The sequence below is a fragment of the Phasianus colchicus genome, chromosome 1 (genome assembly GCF_987193195.1).
Source record: "Phasianus colchicus chromosome 1, bPhaCol1.hap1.1, whole genome shotgun sequence".
Classification (NCBI taxonomy): domain Eukaryota; kingdom Metazoa; phylum Chordata; class Aves; order Galliformes; family Phasianidae; genus Phasianus; species Phasianus colchicus.
This window is the reverse complement of record NC_143436.1, coordinates 156,726,526-156,739,011: the sequence shown is the minus strand read 5'-3', so window position 1 is coordinate 156,739,011 and position 12,486 is coordinate 156,726,526. Positions and strand designations below refer to the sequence as shown.

The 12,486-nt window shown below is 40.2% G+C and overlaps 1 long non-coding RNA gene across 1 annotated transcript; it reads left to right on the top strand.

Annotated features, from left to right (window-relative positions):
* The first annotated feature begins 382 nt into the window (after positions 1 to 382).
* On the top strand, positions 383 to 9,317 carry LOC149920181 (uncharacterized). The gene is made up of 3 exons (XR_016461488.1): positions 383 to 667; positions 5,527 to 5,578; positions 6,969 to 9,317. It is a non-coding gene; the product is annotated as an uncharacterized LOC149920181 (long non-coding RNA).
* The last annotated feature ends 3,169 nt before the right edge of the window (positions 9,318 to 12,486 follow it).

Sequence of the window (12,486 nt, the reverse complement as noted above, 5' to 3'; positions counted from 1 at the left end):
TGAACGTGAGCTTTTGAGAGCATTGCACTTCATTTTATTAGAAATACTTGTAACTACAGTGATAAATATAGGTCAATGAAAAAGTTTAATGTGATCCTGAAGTGTTTATTTTTTTAATTATGCAATCACTGAACATTTTTAAACAGTTACTTTAATCTCAACTCACATGTTTTTCATCTTCCTAAGTCTGAATAGACCCCAGCGCTGACATTTTCCTTTGTCCCTCCTGGTGCGTTTGCTGGATTCAGAATGTGTTATTCCTTCTTTAAACTGGATACCTATGAATTGTCTTTCCTTGCCGTTAGCAGCAGTGTCCTTTCTCTGAACTTTGATCCAGAGGGCACAATTCACCTCTCCGAGGAAGAATTAAGCTTGTAAAACAATTAACAACAACAAAAAAACACTTTGAGAGTCTATTTATATTGAGTGCCACATTGAGAGTCCTTAATCTGAAAGCACAAGGAGTACAGGGACTCGGACAAAGGAGTAAGACTTGTGTACACCATTTTGACTCAAATTCATTATCATTTTTAGTTATCATTCAGTTAGAGATTTGATCAACATCCTCCACGGTATGCTAGATTTCCATCCATTAGATGTCTACCTACCTAATAATGGAATAACTCTCTGCATCTGCTGCTAATTTGGATCCTTTACCATTCATGCAGTAAGTTTATTCAGTCACTTATAAAAATTATCAGATATCCTTTTCCTTTTTGTCATGAATTCTTGTATAACATTTTCTTATGAGATGATTGAAGTCTATCATCTGTTTGTAAATTTTCAGTATCTGGGAGTTCAAACTGAAAAAAAAAGCTATTTGCCTGAATGATAGGAAACTTAGAATTTTTTCTCATGGTTTTCAGTTACTGATTTGATAGCTCAGCATACTTGAAAATTAAAGTAATGTGGTTTAAGAGTTGAGATTGTGAAGAGTCTGTCAGAAAAGTCATCTCAACCATTCAACCCACTGCAATAACACTCATTGTTGTGGTATTTTAAGTTCCTAAGTCATTGCATGATTACTAAGATATTTTGGGATACTTTAAAGGTTTGCTGAAAACTGGTTCCATCACTGCAGAGGTCAGGTTGCTGAAGTTCTTAATCCAACTGCAGGTGCTTCATGCATTTTATTTTCATAAAGCCATTTTCTTAACCAAGAAAGAAATACACATACAAGTGTTGCTGTAGTCAGTGTTGCTAGCTCTTTCTACTTCATAATCACTTTTTACAATACCATAAAACAAACCACTACTGTGTTGTTTTTTTTTCTTACAGAAAAGAATTCTCAAGCACTATGCCTACCCAGTATACTTACTCTTTATAACCATGTATGCTGACTCTTTCTTTCATGAAAAGATTTATTTATTTATTTGTTTATTTTACTGTAGACAGCTATTACTTGCAGTGAGAGAGTGATGGCAAATTACTAGAACTAGAGCATGCTTCAGAAATACTGAAGATGATGGTCCTTCAGGGATGGAACAAGCAGATTTACAGAGATAAAAATTACAGTAAGAACACACAAATGTTGTCTTGGATTAGATCAGAATACTGAATCATTCAGCATCTTGTCTCTAGCAGTGGTCAATACTGGATGTCTAAGGGAAAATTAAAGAGAGGGCAAACACATGGCAGAGATCATTAATGCTTTGTTGGTATCCAGCACTTTTCAGATCAAGGACTCCCTGAACCAGAAGTCTTGTAGTTAGTAGACCTCAACAGATAGCTAATGACTTAACAGGAGCTGCAGGAAGGAGACTGGCTTTTACATGGGCAGATAGTGATACAATCATAGAATCACCAAGATTGGAAACCATCCAGACCAACTATCTACCTACCACCAATATTTCCCCATTAAACCATGTCCTTTAGTACAACATCTAAATGTTTCTTGAATGCCTCAAGGGATGGTGTCTCCACCACCTCCCTGGGCAGCTCATTACAGTGCCTGACCACTCTTACGGAGAACAAACTTTTCCTGATGTCCAACCTGACTCTTCCCTGGCACAACTTGAGGCCATTCCCTCTAATCCTATCACTAATTATGCAGGAGAAGAGGCTGACCCCCACCTTACCACAAACTCCTTTCAGGAAGTTATAGAAAGCAGTAAGATCTCCCCTGAGCTTCTTCTTCTCCAGACTAAGCAATTCTTGTTCTCTTAGATGCTCTTCATAAGACTTGTTTTCCAGACCTCTCACCAGTTTTGTTGCCTTTCTTTGGATGCACTCCAGGTTCTCAATATCTTTCTTATACCGAGGAGCCCAGGACAGCGGGTAGTGCTTTTAATCTAAAAGAGGAGAGATTTAGATTAAATATTGGGAGGAATTTTGTTTTACTCAGAGAGTTTTGAGGCACAGTTTGCCCAGAGAAGCTGTGGATGTGCCATCCCTGGTGTTCAAGGCCAGGGTGGATGGGGCCTTGGGCAGCCTGATATCTAGTGGATGGCAGCCCTGCTCACATCAGGGAGGTTGGAACTAGATGAACTTTAAGGTCCCTTCAATCCCAAATCATTCCATAATTCTATTATTCTAACATTCTATCATTGTTTTATGAGCTACGTTCTACATCAACATCTCAGATTGTCATCCAATCTCTCACCAGAGCTAGTGGCAAGAAAAAAATAATTCCACAACATGATTCCCCTAATTTATTTTAGTTAGTGACCTAGGGATGAGGAAATAGTTGTCCAAAAAAGTACCAGTTTGTTTTCAGAAGAAAAAAAAGGTAACTCAGTGAAGCTAAGGAAGAAATTGATTATGACTCACATTACAGATCTTAAAGTGGTATATCTTCATGTGAACTATTCTTTGGTTGAGTCATATGAGCACAGGCATTTACAGTCATTTGAGATTGCATATCTTGCCTTCAGTGTCTTCCAAAAGTGTGTAGGCCTTGTCCCATAGGACTGGTTCCATACTTGCCAGCCCTGTGAAGATGCCTCAAGTATCCCAGATATCCCTATCTCAAAAAGCGCTAGATGTTTAAGAGACTGAATTGAGCCCAGAGTATCTAAGCAATAATTGAAAAAGATGAATTCAATGCAGGGAATAAAGCCTGAAGGTGATGAGTTGAGCTTGACTCAACTGGTCCAAACACTAGTGATTACTGAGATACATTAGCATGCCTAAGATATTTGCAGAGGCTTGGTAGACATGACATAGGACCTTCAAGAGGTGAGCAGTCGATTGAATGGCAGCTGGGAGCCAGGTAGAATAACAAAAGGCAAATAATAGTAAACAACGGCGGGAGACTGAAGTGACCTTCCCAAACCAGAAAGTCTGAACTGTACCGTAAGGTTCATTGAGTGTAGGGATTTATAACCTGGTGCCAAACACTGCCAATTTAAGCTATTTGAGATTCCTTATATTTTCTGAGCCATTCATGTGGGAGAGGTGTGCATGAGACAGAACATAGAAAAGATCTCTACCCCTCCTAGTGCAGAAGCTGAAGGCTAGATGTGGTACATAGTGCATCTCAAATAATGCTAATTATCCACATGGGGAACAGAATAGGCTGCTTTTGTGTGAGAAAAAAAAAGCTCGAACTTGCAGAAGGGAAGAACTGAAAATGAGGATCGCTTGAAGAAACTAAACATTTGATGAAGTTTGTTTGTTTGTTTTTCCATTAAAATAAAAGCATAGGCAAATTAAGTTAGTCTTAAATAGGAAAGTCTTGAATATGTTTAGGAGAAGGTATTGCAATAAGCAAATACTTTCTGTATTTTATATTTGCACAATGCAAAGTTACTGATACTGGGTCCTAAGGAGAATTGTGGCAACAGACAGGTAAAACAATTAAAGAATTTTTAATTAAGAGACAATTCATTAGCTGAAGGAATGTTTTATATTTTAAGTTTTACACTGTTTTTTTTTTTAGCATTTAAGGATCCCTGTAAATAATGATCTTGGAGTCTGTTGCAATATCTGTTAATGAAAGCTACAGAAAAATACTGAAGAGACTCAAAGCTTGATACAAAACCAAAACCAGACTTAACTTACAGTTTGTTCAGTTGAAAAAAATATCCTACCTTTTAACTCAGAGTTTTTCTCCGTATCTTCCTTCAATATTCACAAAAGTGGTATAGAAGAAACCATACACATACAGAGGACAAAGGCTGGGATTGTCAGAAAAAATATCCTGTCATTTCCAATCAGATTTAGTTTGTGTATTATGGTAGAGTTTTGCAAGAAAAACAAAGAAGCTGTCCTCACATCTAATGGCTTGCTGATGTTCAGAATCCCCTTTGGAATAATAATTACATCCCTATATGTATACTGATGTATCTCTGCTCTGTCTGCTCTTACTCTTGTGCCTGCATCATTAAATGTTATCTGTGGTTAATGCCAAACACCTTTATTTCTCTGTGCTGTATTGGTGGTTGCACATTGCGCATTGCATGGTTTCTGGCTCTGCTCCTGGGCCCTGCTGAATTCCAGGCCATTTTCATGCAAGATTGTAAGGTATATTCAGGAGACCAGGGGAGTTGTGGGGGCAGGGATCAATTGCTTGTAATTGAGTTGTGCTCTGTCTCAGGACGCACTTGGCTGATCAAAGAGTGTGCCCACAGTTTATTTATATCCAGGCACATACCCTTGGGTGAATTCTCCCTACAAGCTTTGTGTGTGTACATGAATATTGCAACTGTATACCTGAAAACACTTTGGCTATTAATAAAAGTCTTTCGGGCTCTTATAAAATACTATAAAGCAAGCTCCTTCATTTAGAATGGGAATATCAATGGAACCAGTAATGTCTGTTATATTGAAATTACATTCGAATCTACTTGAATGCTTTTGATTTTTATATGTAGACTAGCTTTGGGCTACACATGGCATTCAATTCTTAATTATAATCAGCTCTTACTGCTCCTGTATTTGCTTTGTTTGTTTGTTTGCTTTGTAATATTATCTAGAAATCTTTCTAACATGTTTAAATGGCCATCTCCCTCATGTCATTTCACTTTTTTACCATTATAGTATTAACTGGTTCTGAGCATGTAAATTCCAAGAATGTAAATTCCAAGGAGACAACAGCAATGCATAGGATTAGAATCAACATAAACATGAGGTTTTGTTTCCTTTAGCTAAATGAATTGGCCTTTAGAAAGCCACACTGATACTTTCCTGAATTTATTTCTGGTGGGAGGATGGAAGTCCTAAAATAGATGCTAAGCATTTATAACACTTCAAGGATTCATGAAAAATACGAAGGAAGTGGGCATATGAGGAATCAGCTAGAAATTGTTCTTGGCATTTCTTAACATTTTTCTCCACAATAGTGGTGTATCAAAATAACAGTCAACTGTGCTGTACCAGGAATTGTGTGTAACTTGGTAACAAGACCTCTGGTCAGAAAACGTCATATGGTGAATTTTGTCTTTGGTCAGATATGCTACAGAGTACATGTTCTAAATAAACACCTCCAGCAAGAGTAAGAAACTTATATGTCGCATTTCCTTTGATTTGGCCTTTATGTCTCTCAGCCTGTAATTGCTTTCTGCTTTTGGTTTGGTGATGATCCAGGTTACATAAGGAATGACTGGAAACCTTTGGACAATCTCCCAGTGACTGAAAGGTAATCTATGTGAAATGACAAGAAACTTTTTTTCTTCTTTCCCCCTGCCTTCTTCAGCAAACTAAGTAAACGTCTAGCTTCATTAGTTCCCTTTCTCATTGTGCCTGTCAGTTACAACTGATGCAGAGTGACTAATCATAACGACCAGATAGCTTCCCAATGCCTTTGTGACACTTGGCAATTAAACATCCACAACCATGCTGTGAAAACTTTTATCAGTTTTCAGATTCACAGTAGAACTTTCTTAAGTAGTGGAAAGAGACATTTAATACATCTGGGGATTCAGCTAGTTCATTTAGTGTAGTATTCACAGTAACTTCCATTGCAAAGCACATTTATCTTTACAGCATCTAACAAGGCACTTTTTTTTCCCACTAGTTGCCTCTGGGACAGTATTTTGCCCTCACCTTCAATGCCTGAGCTCAGTACACTTCAGCAGAAGTTTTGAATGTATGTGACTAAAACTGGGCGTGACTTATGTTGATAGATGAACAGTTTCAAACCAGCAATCGCTAATCACTTTAGCAGACAGCAGTGCTTATCCAAGAGTAAAACACAGCTACATAAAGTAATCTATGAAGCAATCAGTAGAACTGTTTCATAATCAAAAAATTTCAAAAATCCATTTGCAAGCAATATACTCCTCGTTCACTGGTGCCATGACTTCATGTTAACATTTGTCCTTGTTGGGTAGTCATTGTTTATGTCTTATGGGAGGGACCAATTGCTCATTTTGTCATCTCCCTTAAACTGCAGCATTCAAATGAAACTAAGTGTTATGTGAATATTAACAAATTTCTGTTAAAGTGCTGTTGAAAGGCTACTGGAAGGCTTAAGAAACCAGTTGTGCAGCTTGAAGGTGTGTAGCACCGCAGACAGGCTATGGAGTGGAAAAGCTCTAGGTCTGACAAAGCTCTTCAGTAGATGTAATAGTAATGTCACGTTCCTCATACTTCACAATTCAGTTGCAAACATTGCAGCACAATGCATAGAAAGATAAGTTTATTTATTTCATAGCAAAAGAAGACTGATAAAGAGCTTGATCCAGTTCATATTTCACTTTGTTCTTCAAACTGGTTTTAATGAGTAGTAATATCTCTGTTACCATTTTGATTCTGCAGGAGGACCACGACTGTTTTGCTGTGATCTAATGCAGAAATACTACCTCATATTTTTCTACACTATTTCATTTCTTAATGATGGCTTAATTTATGGAGGGAGTGAGGGGAATAATAAGTTCTGTTTCCAACTGGATCTCGCTTCATTGGCTTTCACTGTAGCTGGTGTGTGAAAAATGGTTTTAGTTAGGAAGATGTTCATGTTGATTGTTATGAGGTCATTTAAAATAGTCTTCATGTTTACAAGTTTCTTTTTTTTCCTACACATTCAGGTTACAGCAGCATGTGACATAACTGCATCAGTGGTGGTGTAACTTTTAGTAGACAAGGGAGGAGCCACTGATGTCATCCATCTGGACTTCAGTTAAGACTTTTGACACAGTCCCCTGTAAAATCTTTCTCTCCAAATTGGAAAGACATGGATTTGACAAGTGGACTGTTCAGTGGATGAAGAACTGGTTATGAGATTGTACCCAGAGAGTTGTGTTCAGTGACTCAGTGTCTGGATGGAGACCAGTGATGAGTGGTGTCCCTCAGGGGTCAGTACTGGGATCTGTGCTCTTTAACATCGTCATCAATGGCATCAACAGTGGGATTGAGTGTACACTCAGCAAGTTTGTAGGTGACACCAAGCTGTATGATGCAGGGACAGGATGCCACCCAGAGACCCTCTATCTTTGAGAGACGCCCAGGTGAGCCTCATGAGGTTCAATAAATTCAAGTGCCAGGTCTTGCACCTGCATTGTAGCAAACTCTGCCATGAGGACAAGCTAGGGGATATAAGGATGGTGCACAACCCTGCCAAAAAGGACTTGAGGTGGATGGGAAGCTGGACATGAGCCAGCAGTGTGCCCTTGCAGCCCAGAAAGCCAACCGTATCCTGAGCTGCATCAAAAGAAGCGTGGCCAGCAGGTTGAGGGAGGTGATCCTGTTCCTTTACTCTGCACTGGAGAGACCTCACATGGAGTACTGCATCCAGATGTGGAGTCCTCAGTACAGGACAGACATAGACCTGTCAGAGCGCACCCAGAGGAGGGCCACAAAAATCATTCAAGAGGTGGGACACCTTCCCTGTGAGAATGAGCTGAGAGAGCAGTGGCTGTTCAGCCTGGAGAAGAGAAGGCTCTGAGGAGACTTGATAATGGCCTTTCAGTATCTAAAAAGGTTCTATAAGAAAGAAAAGGGCAACCTCTTTAGCAGGATCTGTTGAGACAGGACAAAGGAAAATGGTTTCAAAGTAAAGAAGAGAAAATTTAGATTGGAAATAAGGAAAAACTTTTTTACAGTAAGACTGTTGAGGCAGTCTGAACAGATTGCTCAGAGAGGTAGTAGAAGTTCTGTCCCCGGAGACATTCAAAGTCGGGCTGGACCAGGCTCTGAGCAACCTGATCTAGTTGTGGGTGTCCATGTTCATTGCAGGGAAGTTGGACTAGATGGCTTTTAAATCTCCCTCAAAAGATTAAATGATTCTACGAATCCCTCCTTACCTTCATTGACTTGTAAAGTAAGTTTCAAAAATCAAGGTGTTTTGTAGAATCACTGTAATTAATAGTGTGAGACATTCAGAGATCTATGGCAATGAGCATCATAAAAATACAAAATAGCATTCCATAGGAAATGCAGGGGAAAAAAAATGTAAATTTGAAGCTAGCTTCACCCTGCAACAATTTAGAACATAATTGAATATAAAAAAAAATAAAATGTTTAGACTACTACTCTAATTCTAACAACCCTCCACCAAATCATGTCCCTGAGCACCACATCCAAAAGGTTTTTAAACACACAACCACCCCCCTGGGGAGCCTATTCCGGTGCTTAACAACCCTTTCTGTAAAGAAGTTCTTCTGATATCCAACCTAAACTTACCATGGCACAATCCAGTCCTCAGTACAGAGAGACATGGACCTATTGGAGGACGTCCAGAGGAGTCACCCATAGCAGTCACTGCTTCTTCCTGCATGACACAGGGTCCATCAGCTCTGTTGTTTTGCTTGAAGCCTTGCCCAGCTCCTCAGCTTGGAGAGCACTATATCCAGAATGATCAGTTTCCAGCCTTCATCTTCTGCAGAATTTTGACTTACTGCTTGTCATGGTTTTATGATTTTTAGTTATTGGTATTCCACATCATAACATCATGTAGTGCACTGGGAGTTAAAGAGTTAATGCTCCAGGTCCAGGTACTTGTACCGGGAGAAGAAGAGAAGAAGAACTACGTACCCCAGAAGGCTGTTCTGTTCTGTTGTCATTCGTGCTCAGGAGGAACAGATATAAGGCCTTGCTAGGTTATCTGATTCCTTTTTCCTTTGGCTCTCCTCCTTGCTTCTCAACCTGACTGCATGTCTCACCTCAGCGATATAGTGAGGCTTTTCCACATTTTGGACACTCTCTCATTATATTTGATTTATTAGCTTCAATTCTAATTATATTGTATTCTAGTGTGTTATCTTGCATTCCAGTACCATATTTAGTAAATTAGTTTGTTTCTCCTCAGATTGTTGCCGCTGTTTTTAATTATTCGAGGTCCCCCGCTTCCCCTTTCCGGAGGCGTGGATTTGCGAATCCCTCCGCCCCGCTAGTCACAGAACCAGGCTGAACCAGCCCATAAGCCACTGACATTCTTGGTGGAGAATGCCGGAAAAGCTGCTTTTTAACTTTTAGAATGAATCCCTCTCTGCTTTGGAGAGCTTCCCTAGGAGAGTTTTATCTCTTCTGCAGGTGCTCACTGAAAACTTAACCTTGAAGTCCAGGCGGACTGCCAGTATTCTGGGATATTTGTAAACTCTGAGCACTGCTATCTTGCTTCTGTAAGGAGCAAAAAAAAAAAAATGATTCTGCTTTCTCTTTTACACCTGTATGTAGAGGGAGCTGCTAATTTTACAGAACTTGTGATTTTTTAGCAGGCTCCCAGTCTCTCTTTTGAATCCTTTATGCATTTTTTGAATGCACATCTGATCACATTGTTAATCTCCCTGAATGTACTGTTCATCATTTTAATTATTTCACTCCGTATCTGTATTTACCATTTTTTGAAGAAGCCTTCTCCAGAACCAGAGAATACTGAGTGGCAGGGAGTACGGAGAGACTTGGGAGAGACTTTAGACAGGTGGACATTTCAGTGTCATGGAACTTTACTCCTGAACACCCGAAAGACCCTTAGAGCCTAAACAGATATTTGAGACAGGGATGTTGCGCCTCAGGCAAATTTGAGGAGGCACAAATGATTTGGGGCTTGGCTAATGCTTATCAGGCTTTATTCCATACTATCCCAGAGAGGGAGAGGGTTTCTGAAATTGAAAGAGTCTCTGTGCTGAAAGGGAGCGTCTCAGACTCGAGAGAGAATTTCTGGGCTGAGTGGTGGAGTCTCCTACTCAAGAGAAAAGACCTCCAATCCGAGTGAGGCACCCTCCAGTCCGAGAGAGACACCCTTCAATCTGAGCGGGACTCCTCTGATCCGAGAGAGATGCCCTCCGAAACGAGAGAGACTCCCTTCAATCCAAACCTGACAACCTTCAATTTCAACAAGACACCCTCCAGTCTGAGCGAGACATCCTTCAGTCCAAATGAGACGCCCTCCACTCCAAGACGGACATCCTCAAGTCCAAACAGGACATACTCTGAACTGAGAGAGATGGTTTTCAGTTCACAAAATTCAGTCTCCAAACTGAACTAAACAACATTCAGGCTCATCAAGTCATGCTTGAATCTGAACTAAATACCCTCATAATAGAACCGGACAGACTCTGGGCTGAGCTGAGAGTGAGAGCATCAAAACTGATCAACGTGATCAACCACAGAAGGCACCAGAATTTATATCAGTTGCCCCTGTAAGAAGACAGAAAATGAAACAATCTCCTCAGATTGTTGCTGTTTTTAATTATTTGGGGTCCCCTGTTTCTGCTTTCTGGAGGTGTGGATTTGCAAATTCCTCCGCTCTGCTTGTTATACAACCAAGCCAAACCAACCAGTGTGCTGTTGACACTGCTTCACATGGCACACAGCTGACCTCTGTCTTCACTGCAATAGGGAGTTAAGACCCCCGAAGCTGTAGGGCTTCTGATAGTATCCTAATCCATCTCCTGCTCACCTACTTGAGTGCTCTGCAGACTGCTTACTTCCTCCTGTAACTTGTTTACCTGGCGCCACAACTCATCAACAGCAGTAACACATCTTCTGTAGAAGAGATGGCTCTAAGCCTCTACGTAGTGGCCCCAGGTGCTCCCTGCAACCTGAGAGTTTCTGCCACAGCTGACACAGCAACTCCAACAGCTCCTGGAGAATGAGCTCCGCAGTGTGTCAAAACTATTCCTGAGGGACTGTGTGCCAGTAAGACTGAATGGGACCTTCTTGTGCCCTTCTGCACAAACTGCTACACAAAATGTCGAGTCTGTTCACTGCATTCGGGCTGCCTCAGAATGGTCCCCAGTTGGTGAGTTAAGTGTACCTCAAGTCTTTCAAGTCTTTCCTCAAGTCTTAGCCTACAAACAGGAGGGGAATCAACTCTTTGAAAGGGTGAGGGACAGCAGGACAAGGGGAAATGGTTTTAAGCTGAGGGAAGGGAGATTTAGGCTGGACGTCAGGGGGAAATTCTTTACGGAGAGAGTGGTGAGGTGCTGGAACAGGCTGCCCAGGGAGGTTGTGGATGCCCCGTCCCTGGAGGTGTTCAAAGCCAGATTGGATGGGGCCCTGTGCAGTCTGGTTAGCATTAGGTGGAATGGTTGGTGGCCCTGCGTGTGGCAGGGGGGTTGGAAATTCATGATCCTTGAGGTCCCTTCCAACCCTGGCAATTCTGTGATTCTGTGATTCACCAGACCAGTGGAAGGGCCTCCTTCAAAGATGTGGCCTCCCCATGAATTCTTCCATGTGTAATGGAGACATGGGACGCAAATCCACAGGAAACCAGGCTTTGTTAGCTCTGGTACTTTTGGAACATTGTGTTGCCTGTCTACTTAAGGCCATTGTACAGCCAAAGATGTATGGGAAAGGAAACTGGAATTTTATTCCTCAATATACCATATTTATTTGCCTTCCTTCTATTCTGTTATTTATAATCGCTTTTTACCAGTTTTCTGAACTTAATAGTACTCATCTTGAGTTCCCAAGATCACCCTTACACTTCTCTGAAATAAATATTATCCCACATAAGCAAAGACATTTCCTGTCTCAGTTGGAAACAGATGTCTACCATTCATTTCTAGAATGAAGGACGATATAAGTGCATATATTGAGAAGTGTTATTTAAATTTTGATATCATTTACAAATCCGTGTTTACAATCAACACAGCAAAAGCAGATCCATTAAAAACAAATAAACAAAAACCCAACATGACTGTATGTGGCATGGCAAGAAGAAGAGTATGGATTTGGATATTTACCACATAAATGTGTAATCGCAAAGCACATTGTGATGAAGGATACCTTTCTGTATGTTGCTTCTAAGAGGCATTGTGGAGGAATAAGTTAATAAAAAATTCAATTAAAGCGTTGCACAGCAGTAATAGTCTCAAAACAATGTATTTGGAGGAGTCCCATATGAGTATTTTACGTATAATTCACCTATTGGTGGCCATATCTTTTCATAAAGTGGTTTCATAAAGTCTTGTATGTGTTTTACTTGTTTTTTATATATGGTTAGTATGCTTAGCTAGTTCTTATGCCTCATTATTCTGATAATTATAATAAATTTAGGAGTGATAAAATTCTTTCCTTCCATTTAAACTGGTTTTTTTTTTTTAAGCAGAAAAACAGCTCCTTTACTTTTTTTCTAGTAGACTTTTATGTAAAAAAGGAGAA